Source organism: Petaurus breviceps, unplaced genomic scaffold (genome assembly GCF_028583685.1).
Source record: "Petaurus breviceps papuanus isolate PSGF00001 unplaced genomic scaffold, PetGlider_PUasm1.0 178, whole genome shotgun sequence".
Lineage (NCBI taxonomy): Eukaryota > Metazoa > Chordata > Mammalia > Diprotodontia > Petauridae > Petaurus > Petaurus breviceps.
Window position 1 is genome coordinate 31967002 of NW_027185777.1, and position 14968 is coordinate 31981969.

General features: G+C 37.0%; 1 pseudogene; it reads right to left on the reverse strand.

Moving 5' to 3' along the window:
* LOC138159814 (bombesin receptor-activated protein C6orf89 homolog pseudogene) overlaps positions 1-14285 on the reverse strand; it is a 32568-nt pseudogene extending 18283 nt beyond the window's left edge.
* Positions 14286-14968: the final 683 nt, after the last annotated feature.

A 14968-nucleotide genomic window follows, 5' to 3' on the forward strand; every position in this document is an offset into this window, starting at 1 on the left:
GCTCTTTAGGAATAATTGGCTTTCTCTTTTTTCCTTGAGTCTCTTCTAGAGAACAATGGAGGGGATTTCTCTTGCCTCCTCCCCTAGAGTTGATCTTGTCTTGCAGTGGAACATCTCATCCAACAGGAGAAATAATACCCAGAAGAGAGCATTAGCTATGTAAATGAACCTCAAAGAACAGGTTTCAGAGAGAGACCAAAGGTCTCTTCATCAGAGGCATTACATCTATGGAGAACACGCACATGCCCACTCTTTCTACTGATTTTCCATAGGCACATAACTGGCAGGTCAATTACATACTTAATAAACTTCTTTGATTCCCTATTGCCTCAATGTGGGGGGAAACCCTTCTCTCTAACTTTTAAAACCCTTCTCAAACTTGCCGCAATCTAAACCCCCAGTTTTATTTGGTATCACTACCCATCCTGTACTGTATGATCCAGATAAGCTAATCTTTCTTTAACTCAAACAGAAACACACACACATCAGTTCTTTGGGAAGGGAGAGATTGGAATTAGAGGGACTAATTAGGAATCAGTATTCCATAAGGGAGACATTGAGGGTGTGAATTAATGTGGATGTGTTGTGAGTGGATTGAAATGAATATCATGATGCACTAGCTTTTAAGCTATTTCTAAATTACTTTTTTTTTTTTTTTACCACAAAGCCACTTCCTAAAGTTTGTTTGTTTGATTGGCTATTTATTAAATTGAGAGTATTATGAATTGAAACAATGCTAAATTCTTAAATAAAAGACATTATAATGAAGTTCCAGTACATGTAAGTTTAAATAGCATGAAGACTTTCTGTACCTACACTTTAGAGCAAGGTTAACTGGAGGTCCAAGACTTAACATATTTTGATAACTACATTTCAGTATATTTTGTTTTCTCTGTTTTCTTGTTTTATGTCTTTGAAAACATTACTTTGAGAAATGTTCCATAAAGTCCAGCTGACTGGTAAAAAGTTTCATGAAACACAAGAAGTTTAAGAACCCCCTTTTATTTGGATGCCCCACTGAGTCTAGTAGCAAGAATTTGTCTTACTGAATAGTTTCAAATATTATAAAAGACTGTGACTTAAGGCAAGTCACTTGGCCTCTCCATGTCTCAGGTTTTCCTGCCTGTAGTAGTTTAAAATATGGGAGAAATAATGTGCAGTTAATTACATTAGGGATAACCTAAATAATTTATTATAGCACTTTAAACTGTGGAGAATGATATTTGATTTATAGATGATTATGGATAGGGCTGTGAAATTCATGTCTTTAATTTATAAAATATTGGAAATAAACATCTCTAATGCTTTTAGTGACTAAATCATGACTAGATTTGATGAACTGGAATGTTACAGTCTCCATTCCTGTGTTATTTCAAATATCTTGGTGTCAGTTTCCTTCTCTGTAAAATGAGAGGCTTGGACTAGGTGATCCTTGAGAATTCTTTTAGGTCTGATTCTGATCTTGTGTTCCAAAAGGAACAACTTTCCACAACTTCTTTCTTTGAAGAGAAACACTACAATCTGCTAATTATACCAGTTTCCTTGGAACTATGAGATTTCTCAAAACTCAAATTTTCAAACACTCCCAGTTTTTAATGACTAAGAATAGAGTTGAACTGTTTGTTCATGAAGTCATTTATTATGTAAATGTGCCCGCTAAAGGTTTCCAACAAACTGTGCAGAATCCCCCAGTCTCTCTCTGCACCCCACCCCTTTCCCTGTAGGTACTAATCAACCAAAGACATTTGATTCCACATAGCATTTGTGTTTTCAAAAGGCAGATAAACCAATGAACATTAGCTGTTTAAAGAAACATACTAAACAGCCATGAATTGGTCCCCACAAAGATATATTGAGAAGCATTGCCCTTTAGGGGCTATTGAAAGTGGAACCAAGCTACTAAAAATGGAAATTTATTCTTCAACATATTGCTATTTAAACTGGGAATATTCTGATGTCTCTGCGGCCTTTCTGGATAATTTTATCAGTTTATGGTCATAATACTTCAAGGCCAAGTAATAATATGTTTTTCTTAAGAGGGAGAACGAGGGGGTCGATCTTTTCTATTGAAGATCTGGGAAGATTTCAGACACCACTCCTGTTCCTTTTGGTTCCTTCTGACTTAATCTAATTAAAATCTGATGATATCCTTTAGGAAAGCAGACTATCAGTATAATACAGCCATGGAATTACAGAGGTTAACAGTAAAGTCATTTGACAAGCATTTTTGGGATGGACAAAAACAACCCCACATTTGTATGGTATTCATTAATATAGGTTTGTTATCCTGTATGGCTAACTGGATGTTCTATAAAAAAAAGTCAGAGACTTCTACGTGGAGTTTCTGTCTAAGCAACATATTCATCACATTATTAAAAGGAGACTTTCATACATTTGAAGAAAATGCATTGTGCTGAGCCTGTTTGTTTTTTCTTTACCCCCAGAACTTAAGTTATTTTATATCTAATAGAAATCTATTATCTCATGTATGATTTTGGTAAAAATGATCTGGGAATGTTATCTTAATTTTTAAAACTCTTTCAAGGGAATACATTTCTTTATTCAATGTAATATTTTTCCTTTCTCAATTGCCTAAGTCTAAAACTCTGCTTCAGAATCTAGATAATTTTGACAGAGGGTACCCTGGAATGTGTAGAAAATATGAACTCATGTCTTTTTTTAATCCCCAAAATAGAAGTATCTCTCTCTTAATCTTTTAAAATTATCTACTTTACAGTTGGGAGAATTGAATTTAGAGGTCATCATGGTACATTGCCATGGTAGACATTGGCTCATTACAATCTTACGGGAGAGATGAGACATAAATGACTATAATACAATAAAATATCATATCATGATTATAATGATATAATGTGACAACTCCAGAGGAGAAATATTATCCAAGTACAGTGAGAAATATAAAAAGGTAGAAGTATTTCTGGTTGGGGGAATCAGAGTACAAGATATAGGCCTGGAAGGAAGAAAAAGATTTCAGTAGGTGGAAATGTGACTGTGGGAATGGGGAATTCATTATAGGTTTGGAAAGGAGTAAGAACATCATTCCAGAAATGAGAAAAGGCAACATTAGAATAGGTTGTGGTCCAGTTTGTTTGGAAGATAAAATATTTGACAATAGTAGAAGATAAGTGTAATTCAGACTGGAAATATGTTTTTCTTTTTTTTGGGGTCTCATTGTGGGAGTAAGGGGAATATATTATTTGTATATTGGTAAATTTGTTTTAACCCTACTTAATCTCCCTACCCTGGATATCAAGATCAATATCTCCAAATAATTTGGATAACTCTTCCTACTTGTTACTGGTTTAGATATATGAATGTCAGCAGTGAAGAAAATTCTATTGAACCCCATGATTTATGGGAGGTGCTAATGCAGATAAGATTCATACCACCTCAGTGCCTGGGGAGAAGAGACATAGGACCATGGAGTTATCTTGACTTAATTTGGTATTCAGACATGTGGAGACAGGTGTACTTCTGATCACGGGGCACATAAAAGCCAGAAGTTGGCACAATTGTAAAAAAAAAAATAAAGTAGCAGGGGATAACCCCAAATAGATGTTTTTGTTCATCCTTAAATTAGAAAGAAAAATATCAAATGTCTTTGGCCAGAATGAAAGTTCTGGAATATTTCCTGAAGCCTTGGGTTAGCCTTTGGTTAGTATACTTCTCACTGAAAGCAGAAAAAGAAGGCCAGTGCTATTGTAAAAAAAAACTGAAGGCAGGTGTCTCTGCACTGAATGGGGGAGAAACTGGGTAAAGAAAAAGCTACAGGGAATAACATAGGTGTCATTATTTTGCATGAGCTCTGTGATTAGATAGTGTATCATAAAGGATACATAGCATTGAAGGCAGGAAGTTCAATCCCCACTTCTGACCCATGCTTTCTGTGTGACTGGATAAATCACTTAACCTCTCTGCTCTAGGAATCTCTCTTGGATATTTTTTTTTCTTTTGCATTATAGACCCCTTTGGCATTCTGACAAAACCTCAAAATAATGCTTTTAAATGCATAAAATGAAATTCATATGGTTACAAAGGAAACCAGTTATATCCAAATAAAATTCTCAAAAAGTGTTTTTTAGAAGTTCACAGACTCCAGGTTAAGAATCTTTGCTGTATAAGTATCAGTTACAGAGGAGGTACCAACCTCTATTGATAGCAGTGGTTTTCTTACTCAGAAATTCCCTATAAATCACGGGTCCAGTCCCCTATCTGACATAGTTCCTATTTGTTTCCTTGACCTATAAATAAACCTCTTCAGTCTTTGAGCCTTGTGAACCATTTACTTTCAGGAGAATTGTTGATAACAAATTGAATGATGCCAATTAGTTGTGCTCCTAGATTGTCTGTGTGGGGTAACATAGCAAGAAAGTGAAGGAAAAAGAGTGTCCCGGGGGCCTTTTATTCAACATGAATGCCTTTGAAAGAACAGTTGTATTAGATTAGAAAAATAGATTGGAGACAGATTGTGTTGGGCTTCGTATGCCAGGATAGGAAATTATACTCTATTTGTTAAGCAATTGGGAGCAAGTGAATGTTTTTAGCCTAGTTAGTGACACCCTCAGATAGATTTAGGGGGAGTAGATAGAGGAAACAAAGGAAAAATTCCAACCTAGTTGGGTATGCATTTCATACTTTTATTTTTGTGTTTATATCTTCAGGGCTTTGAACATAGCAAGCACATAAATGTTTATTTTTTTTCATTCTTTACTCTTTTTTTCTCTTTCTCCTGCCTATTTAGCCCTCCCCTTGCCCTTACCATTTAGGTAATGTCACATGATTAGATACACATTAGGAAAATTCTATAGGCAGTGGTGGAAATGATAGAATAGTGAGGAAAGAGATGGGAGACCATGGAAAAATAACATGTTGGAGACAATTACAACATATCAGAAAAAAAAAAAAACTTCTGAGAACCTGAATCAAGTTTGCCGTAGTAAATGTGAAAAGGAAGGGAAGGATCCATGATATATTTTGAAGGACAAATCAACAATATTTGGGAGCTAATTGAATGGGGCAAGTGAGGAAAAGGGAAAAGTCACAGATGATTGAACTGTTGAGCCTGGGCAAATCTTCCTTGAGTTCTATCCTTTGTTGCAATAAACCTTTTCAAAGAAGGTAGACACAGTTTAAGAAAGACTAAAAACATTAAAAAGACTGGAGAAAATATTAGTTTCTGTATCACCAGGCATAACTTTCAGGCAATCTAAACATGGTACACACTTTGAGCTCATAGGCAGATTTCACAGAGAATCCCCATAGATCCACACAATTAAGCATCCCAGGTTCACAGGGGGACTGAAGGAAATTTTTACTGAGCAAGGACAAAATGAAAGTATCTCTAAGTTTTTAAAAGTAGGGAGTTTTTCCCTTCGGAGAACTCTGATGTGTATGTAAGTCATCTATACTTGTCATGGAAGTATGCAAAGAGAATTTTTCCATTTGTCCTCTTCTCTCCCCCTTCCCCTCTCCTAACCATTGTTCCTATGTCTGCCTTTGCCCTCTATGCAATGCATGATCAGTAAATGATTTCCCTGCTCCATGTCCCTGCCGGGTATCACTTGGCACATCAAGGTTATCAGTCAGGCACACTTTAAAAACCACTGTTACCGACAGAGACACACAAGGTTGAAGCTTTGGTTCCTGTTAGAACACAATCAGCAGCTGCCATAGGAGATTTCAGACATTCTCCACCTGACTTTATTTAACTGTCATATTTCAAAGCAAGAACACATTTTAGAGAGAAATTCAAGTAAGGAGTCTTTAAAATTCAGTTACTTTTCTTTGCATTCAAATGAATATCCCCTGAAGATGACATGATGGTAGGAACCTAGGAAGGAGATTTAGTGACACCCTCAAATCACATTTTCCTGTTAATGACTCCAAACTTCTCCCTGCAACAAAGGCTCTGGTAATAGTATATGGTTGTGAAGCATGCTTGGAATATTACACTCTCCAAAGAATTCAAGTGAGAGACTACCTAAATGGCAAGGGCAAGGGGAGGGCTAAATAGGCAGTAAGAAGAGGAAAAAAAGAGTAATGAATGAAAAAAATAAACATTTATGTGCTTACTATGTTCGATACACTGAGGATATAAACACAAAAATAAAAGTATGAAATGCATACCAGACTAAGTTGGAATTTTTCCTGTGTTTGTTTCCTGTGTCTACTCCCACTAAATCTATTTTGAATCCTCATCACAACTTTCACTCTTACCATTAATTCCTTCCACCCAATTCTCCATTGGACTTTACTTTCTTCTCTCTTTTTTTTAAATTAAATTTTATGTTTATTTTGTTTACATCATTCATTTCCACAAGATTTTGAGTTACAAATTTTCTCCCCATATTTCCCCTACCCACCACTGCCAAATAGGGATCCCACTGTACACCCCTTCTCCCAATCTGCTCTCTCCTATATCCTCCCTCACCCCCCAACTTTCCAATAGAGCAAGAGGCATCTCCATACCCCAATGCCTGTATATCTTATTTCCCAGTTGCATGTAAAAACAAATAATAATAACATTTTTTAAACATTTGATTTTAAAATTTAGAATTCCAGATTCTTTCCCTTTCTCCCTTGTCACCCACTCTTACTAGGAAGATAGGCAATTCAATATAGGTTGTACATATGTAGCTATGCAAAACATTCCCATAGTGGATATATTGCAAAAGACTGACCACATTTCCCTCCATCCTATCCTGCCCCCCACTTGTTCTATTCTCTACTTTGACCCCATCCCTTTCCAAAAGTGTGTGCTTCTAACTTCCCTCTCCCCAAACTGCCCTTCCCTACATCATCCCCCCTCTTATCCCCTTCCCCCCCTACTCTCCTGTAGGGAGAGATACCGTATTTAGTGTGCATGTCATTCCCTCCCTAAGCCAAATTCAATAAGAGTAAGTTTGACACTTTGCCTTCCTATTCTTCCCCTCACTTGTAACAGTTTTCCCTTGCCTCTTCTATATGAGATAATTTACCCCATTCTATCTATCCCCATCTCCTCTCATTATATTCCTCTCACCTCTCAATTTCATTTTTTAGTATCATCCTATTCAATTGTTCCTGTGCCCTCTGTCTATATATACCTGTACACATATGTACACACACTCAAATATTATTCATACTCCTATATACCCTCCTATAGAGACATATATGTGAGTGTATGTATGCTTGTATGTGTGTGTATACACACACATTTATATTCCCTTCAACTATTCTCATACTGAGAAAAGTTTAATAAATTACAATGACCATTTTTCCATGTAGGGATGTAAATAGTTCAACTTTGATAAGTTCCTTATGATTTCTTTCCCCTGTTTATCTTGTCATGCTTTTCTTGCTTCTTGTATCTGAATGTCAAATTTTCTATTCAATTCTGTTTTTTTTCATCAAGAATGCTTTAAAGTCCTCTATTTCATTGAATGATAATATTTTCCCCTGAAACATGATCCTCAGTTTTGCTGGGTAGGTGATTCCTGGTTTTAAGTCCAGCTCCTTTGCCCTCTGGAGTATCATATTCTAAGACCTTCAATCCCACAATGTAGAAGCTGTTAGATCCTATGTTATCCTGATTGTGTTTCCACAGTATTCAAATTGTTTTTCTTGGCTGTTTGTAATATTTTCTCCTTGATCTGGGAACTCTGGAAACTGGCTATAATATTCCTAGGAATTTTCTTTTACGTATCTTTTTCAAGAGGTGATTGTTAGATTCTTTCAACCTCTATTTTGCTCTCTGGTTCTAAAATGTCAGGGCAATTTTCCTTGAGATTCTTTTGAAGGATGATTTTTAGGCTCTTTTTTTGATCATGGCTTTCAGGTAGTCCAATAATTTTTTAAATTATCTCTCCTGGATCTATTTTCAAGGTCAGTGTTTTTTCCAATGAGATATTTCTCATTGCCTTCTATTTTTCCATTTGTTTGGATCTGTTTAATAGTACCTTTATTTCTCATAAAGTCACTAGCTTCCATTTTCTCCAATCTAATTCTGAAGGAATGATTCTCTTCAGTGAGCTTTTGAGATTCTTTTTTCCATCTGACAAGTTTGGTTTTTTAAGGCATTCTTCTCCTCATTGGCTCTTTGAGCCTCTTTTGCCATTTGAGTTAGTCTACTGTTAAGTTGTTGTTTTCTTCAGTCAGCTTGTTGACTCTCTTTTCAAGATTTTTTTTGCATCATTCTCATTTTTCTTCCCAATTTTTCCTCCACTTCTCTTATTTGGATTTCAAAATCCTTCGTAAGCTCCTCTATGGCCTGTAACCAGTTCATATTTTTCTTGGAAGCTTTTGTTACAGGAGTTCTGACTTCACTGTCTTCCTCCTGTTCCATGCTTTGATCCTTTTTTCCCCAAAAAAGGAATCTAAGGTTTGACTGTTTTGCTTGCTTTGCTTCCTTTGCTTGCTCATGTTGCCACTCAATTACTTGACTTTTGAGCTTTTTTTCCCCACAGTTGAACTCTGCTTCCAGATAGGAGAGATTTGTCACAAATTGCTGAGTTTTTTACAGCTGTCAGAGGTATTAGTTGGGTGCCCTTTCAGAAGCCTCCACTGACTCTGGCACCTGGTCATTCACCCCTAGACGTCCACCCTAGGTAGCAATCCAGATCCAAGCAGGTTAAAGCAAGAGTGATTACCCCTCATACTGTTCACTTGGTCTCCCTACAATCTGTGGGCCAGGAGCTCTGAAGCATCCAGGCAACAGTGGCTGCAATGCCTCAGCTGCTTCTCCCTCCTGGGGTAGAGGCCAGACCATAATCCTAGACCCCCTGTTCCCAAAGTCCACTGACCTCTCATTTTGTCTTTGGCATTTATGGGTTGATGAATCTGGAAACTGCCACAGCTGCTGGTGATCCACTCTCCAGACATCCCTCTAACCCAGGCTGGTTTGGCCACCCTGAAGCTAAAACTGCTGGCTCAGGCGGGGCTGGGCTCTGCTCCCAGCTTGCTGAAATGAACCCTTCCTGTCTGCCTGCTGGGCTGCCTTCAGTGGGAGGTTTTTCTCTGTTACTTTGTGGATTCTGTAGCTCTAAAGTTTGTTTAGAGTCATTTTTATAGGTATTTAAGGTGGTTATGGGGGAGGAGTACAGGGAGTTTTCCTGCTTTTATGCCCCCATCTTGGTTCCATTCCCCCCCCCCTTTACTTTCTTCTCTTACCAAATCCTCCCTTCAGTTGACTGCCTTAAAATATTGATAAGCTCCCCTTAACTTTAGAGTCTCCTAAAAATATCTTTGTCCTCTTTCCACAAACCACTGTTTCCCTAGTAATTGGTATTTTGAAAGGGAGCGGGAGCAGAAATGTAAATTATAGCCCCAAAGAGTTTATAATCTAAATCTGGTACATTGGAATAGATATATATTGATACTCTCTGCTTTTCCTTGACCAATAAAATAGCAGGTCTAATGTTTGGTGGTGTTGGTCCCAGTCTGGTCTAAGGTTCTAATTAGCCTCCCTGATTGTAAGAGCCCTTTCTAGGAAGAATAAAGTGTATTGCAGGGTCAATTATTAGATCAGGACTGGGAATCAAAGTATTCATAGCATTCAGGAACATGAGTCAAGCAGGCCCAACTGATTGGTAGAAATGTGGGAAGCAGCCTATTACTCTACAGATGAGGATGAGGGTCCCCCTCACATCTAGTGGAGATCCTTCATCCATTAACCTTGACGAGCTTCACTCCATCTCAGCAATCCACAGGGACCATCACCCATGACATTCTCTTCTCTGATTGTTCTTGCCTGTTGTTCCATCTTCCTCTGTTTTACTGTTCCCTAAATCTATTCTAAATCCTCAAAACAACTTCTACAACTTCCATGAAATTCTGTTTTTTTTTTTTTAATTTTCCCCTATTTATCAATCTCCATTGAATTTTACTTTCTTTTCTTAATAATTTCTCCCTTAATTGTCTGGCTCAACAATACATTGTCTTCTAACCTTTCCTTAGCCTTTCTCTATTTAACCCTTGCCAATCCACAATTTGGATGTATTCTTTGCTCAGAATATTGAACTCCTAGAAAAAGCCACCATGATGGCTGTCCTTCTTCAAATTCACATGTGACTTCATGTTTTTGGTTTTCCTTGCTGTTTCAACCTTTCTTGCTGCCTTTATAGGTATATAGAGGTAGTCAATATACAGACCTGGAGAAAGTTACTCTTTTATATTTTTAATCAGCAAAAGGCAGGCTATGGGTGCACTGTTGAGACAAAGAACCATGTCTAACATATTTAATAGAGACATGGAGAACATTACTTTTAAATTCTTTTTTTTAATTAAAACATATGCCTAGGATAAATAATTGAATAAATCACTTCTAAATACAGGCAAGAACTTAAAAAGTAAATGGTACAAACACAAGCTAGAAACAGAAAATAAAGGCCATTGGGGGAAAAGGAAGGAATTGGCACCTGTTATTGAATTTCCAGTAAAAGAAAAAATGGTTCCTTTGCCTAAGATTTTTGAATTCTATTTGTTTTCATTAGAGATCACCCAGAACTTCTGAATGAAATATGAATTCAAATTTTAGTTTGAATTGGTTGGTTGGTTTTAAGCAAGTGATGAAGTCTGTGTCATCGTAATGGCCTTCTCTTTGGTCTTCCCATATAGAATGTAATCTCCATTAGAGCAGGGATTGATTCTTATTCATTCTAGCTGAATTTACTGCTAGCCCATCTGCAAACTTTCCTTTTTAGGGAGACTGAGTAAGGAGATAGCTTCCTTGTGACTACCATGCCCCACTTCTTTTTATCATTCTCACCTTGAAAAGTCCTTGCCCTGGGATGTGTGCCCTCCATCACAATCCTTGAACATTTGGTAATCTAATAACAAATTGTCTCAAACTGTCAGTCATTTTACCTGGAAAGTATTGGTATAATCCTGTCTGGGGAATGTATTGTCTTTCCCTTCTCTTCCTAAATCTCTTTGTGCATCTATAAAAATACAAAACATCTGGCTTTTTGTGCACATAATTTTTTTTTTACTTCTCAGATGGATATTTGTCTTTTATTTCCCTCTAATAGTATACAATAATAATTTTTAGAATAATTTACTCTCCCTTCATACATATATGTGTATATGGGAAAATGGATCACATGCATATACATATATTATGTTATGTTATATTATATAGTATTATATGTAATATATAGCATTGTATATAATCTATCATATTGTATATTGTCATAAAGTTTTATATATAGGTATACTTCCCAATGTACAAAATAGGTTATAGGCCATTTCAATCAAGATCTAATTCATCACCACAATACCCCTACTAAAAGGGAATTAGAAGGTCACATTTAATATTGATGAGCTCATTTTTACCAGGTCTCAAGATAAACTTTATGATCACAAATTTTTGTCAAACTCATCTAACATATTGTTCTTTAAGGTAAATGAATGACATTGAATAGCTGAAGATTTTCTTTTCAATTATATTCCCATCAAGATCAGCAACCATTCATAGGGACTCATTAAAGTATATTTCATAAGGAAATGGGGTTGCTAAATGCACAAAACAAACAAAATGAGAGAATGATTAACTCTGCTCCCAATTTTTTTTGGAGAATTATTGGTGATATGAAGTTCCCCTTTTTTTCCAATTTCAAATACTTTAACTTGATCTGAAATACCAAGCAAATTCACTCATACCTACTTCTGGAAGGGTTTAATTAATAATATGAATAATATCAACCTTCAATAGAAAAGGCTATTCATCGCTGTGAACCATGACTCATTAGATAAGAAAACACATTAACATTTCATATAGAAAGTCCCTCAGACTTTTTCCCCCTGTAGTTAGGGTAATTGCAAATCTAAGCAGGATATTCTATTGTAATGCACAAGTGCCTTTCCCTATGACAGATTTGATATAATATGTATATATATATATGTATTTTATATAAGAATGTATTAATTCTCCAATGGCAACAATAATGATTTTACCTACTTAAGAAATCAACCTTGATAGATATTGCATTATGAATAAAATTTTAAATGGAAACCACATTTAAAATGGAAACAACTGCATATATTTTACATCAATTGTAAAGCTATATTAATTTATAAATGTAGTACTCCCCCCACAGATTCATCATAAATTTTCTTTAATTCTAAAACATATTTCAATCATTGCATAAAATTAGCCAAATGATGGTATTCCTGGTTGCTGAGCTCCCAGAGGCTGAGGCATTATACCTATTTCTTTTCCACTGAGGCACCCATCTATTGTGTTCAGATAAGGGTCACTTCATTTAGATCCATCCTCTATGGAGAGAGAAGGTAGGCTCCCTTTTCTCATTCCCTTCAGCATGTTAAACTTTTTATCCCAGAGACCCAGTGACAAATTATTTAAAGCTTAAGTTTAGGCCCAAGTCAAGTGGTTTCCCCAAAATGAGTAGGTAAAAAAAAACTCAAATAAATCCCTAACCCATATCTGATTCATTTATGAATATGTGAATGTAGATGCGAATCAGATATAGACTAGGTATTTATTTCTGACATATGAGATTAATAATAAACACAGAAATCTCACAGAACACATTTGACAAAAACACCTACTACTTATAGCTATTGCTACAACCTTCTGGGAGGCTGACACTTACAACTCATCAGAATATAAAGGAACTTATAGGACAGCTGATCGGGCATTTTACATCACATCTCTGTTCTGTATTATCCAGATATGTTGACTAGTAAAATGAGCCACAAGGCCAATCCTCTTCTTTTCAGTGGTCATCTTTTCTGATCAACAAACTCCCCTTTGTTATCCATCAGCTTCATTTAGTGGACCCAATGCCTCCAGATCTCTTGATCTAAGAAATTGGTCTTTAAGCCTGGATATTTCCATCTTGAGATAAAAAAAATAATGTAAGATTAGGGAAGAATAAGCAAAAGTATATGGGACCCAGGAGTGGTCACCTAATGGTACTCATCTTTTATTAGCTGCTAAATTGTTAGTGTAACTAGAATGCTAGAGCGGAGAAATCAACCCTTTCTTGCACCTACTAAAAGTCACAAAGGTATATGATGCCACCTGGAGGGTGCGATATTCTTCTTCCTTTGGCATTGTCTTGCTGGAGGGAACTGAGGGACCACCCATTTTATGCCAGAATGTCAAGATCTTTCAGCAATCAATCACCACATGGTCAGAGGTGACCAGGGAGTTCAGCAAACCAAAATGCTGAGTTCCCTTTCACAAAGGTCTCTAGAAATTTCCAGGGGACCTCTCAGTCTGTATTCCCTGGTATGTATCCTATAGTGCAATTCAAACCCTGCTATACTATAAAGGAATAGCCTTATATCTCTATATTACTTGATTTTAAGCCCATATTCATTTGAAGCATATAGTCAGAAAACAGATCAGTTTTTATAATGTGTTTTTACAATATTTTAAATCTATGTTCAGTGGGTACAATTTATTAAATGTCATGGGTGAGTCCTCTGACCAGGAATTTGAGCAAAGAATTCATATCACATGCTTTTGAAGGCTGAAAGGTTAATATATAACAGATGTTGCTTTGAAGGAAACCATTATAGGCAATGCTTTTCAATCAATGAGATGCTATGATGAGCAATACATTCAATTTCTTTTCATCAATGAACTTTTATTACTATGTTTACTAAGCAATGGTGACAGAGTAGACTTGACAATTCTGTTCTACTTAAACACACTTCTCATTTTCATTCTGACTTCATCATTACTTCTATAGTTCAATTCTCTATCATGTTTACATTAATTTTTTTTCTAATTGGCAAAACTTCTTCCAATTTTTTAAAATGAAATTTTGCATTTTGAGATGGATACAAATTAGTCAGAATGCTTGAATTTCCACAGAGTCAAAAAAAATGTTTGAGGCTTTTCTGAAGCTAAAAGCATTTTTAAAATTTACCATCACATCAAAATATGCAATTCTACTACTTGGGATCCATTTAGTCATTTAAGTAACAAACAGTACTCTCAGTCCTTTGTTGAAGATTGAAAAGAGAAAAGCTTGTGGAGTCAAGATGGCGGAGTAGAAACAGGACCTCACCGCTGCTCTGGCTTCCACCTTCCCTAGTCCATGTAAAAAGTCTCTAAACAAACTTTGGAGCTGCAGAACCCACAAAATGACACAGAAAAGCTAACCTCCTGCTGAGGACAGCCTGGCAGGCCGGCAGAAATCGGCCAGCTCAGCACTCTGGGAGCTGAGCCCAGCCCCACACCGAGTCTTTACCCAAGGGCGGGCCTGACCAGGTGCTGGCTGGAGGGACTCCACATCAGCAGCAGCTGTGACCATTTCCAGTTATATAAACACATAGATATGAAGGACAAAGTGAGAGGTCAATGCAGTCTGGACTTTGGGACCCAGTAACTGGGAGTGCAGGCAGCACAGCCAGCCAATGCCATGTGGCAGCTTCAGCTGGTGGGCTGCAGAGTGTAGGGGGATCAAGCACCAATCTGAGGGGTAATTTCTCTTGCTTTAACCTTCTTGGATCTGGATTGAAGTCTAGGGTGGAGGTCCTGGGGTGTGTGCCCAGCTTGCCAGAGTGTGTGGAGACCTCAGAAAAGGCAGCCAACTAATACCTCCAGCAGCTGAGAAAACCACAGGATTTGGGATGAATGCTCCCATGTCTGGTGGCAGAGTCCTACTGTGGCAAAAAGCCCAGGGGTCAAGTGACTGAGGGGCGACATGAGCAGGCAAAGGAAATAAAGCAGACAGAAGATTCCAACATTAGACTCCTATTTTGGGATCAAAAAAGCACAAAGCATGGAATAGGAGGAAGACAGTGAAGTCAGAACTCCAGCGCCAAAAGCTTCAAAGGAAAATACAAGCTGGCTACAGACCATAGAGGACCTTAAGAAGTAGGTAAGGGAAGTGGAAGAAAAATTGGGAAGAGAAATGAGAACGATGCAAGAAAATTATGAAATGAGAGGCAACAGCCTGACTGAGGAAAGTAACACCTTGAAAAATAGACTAAC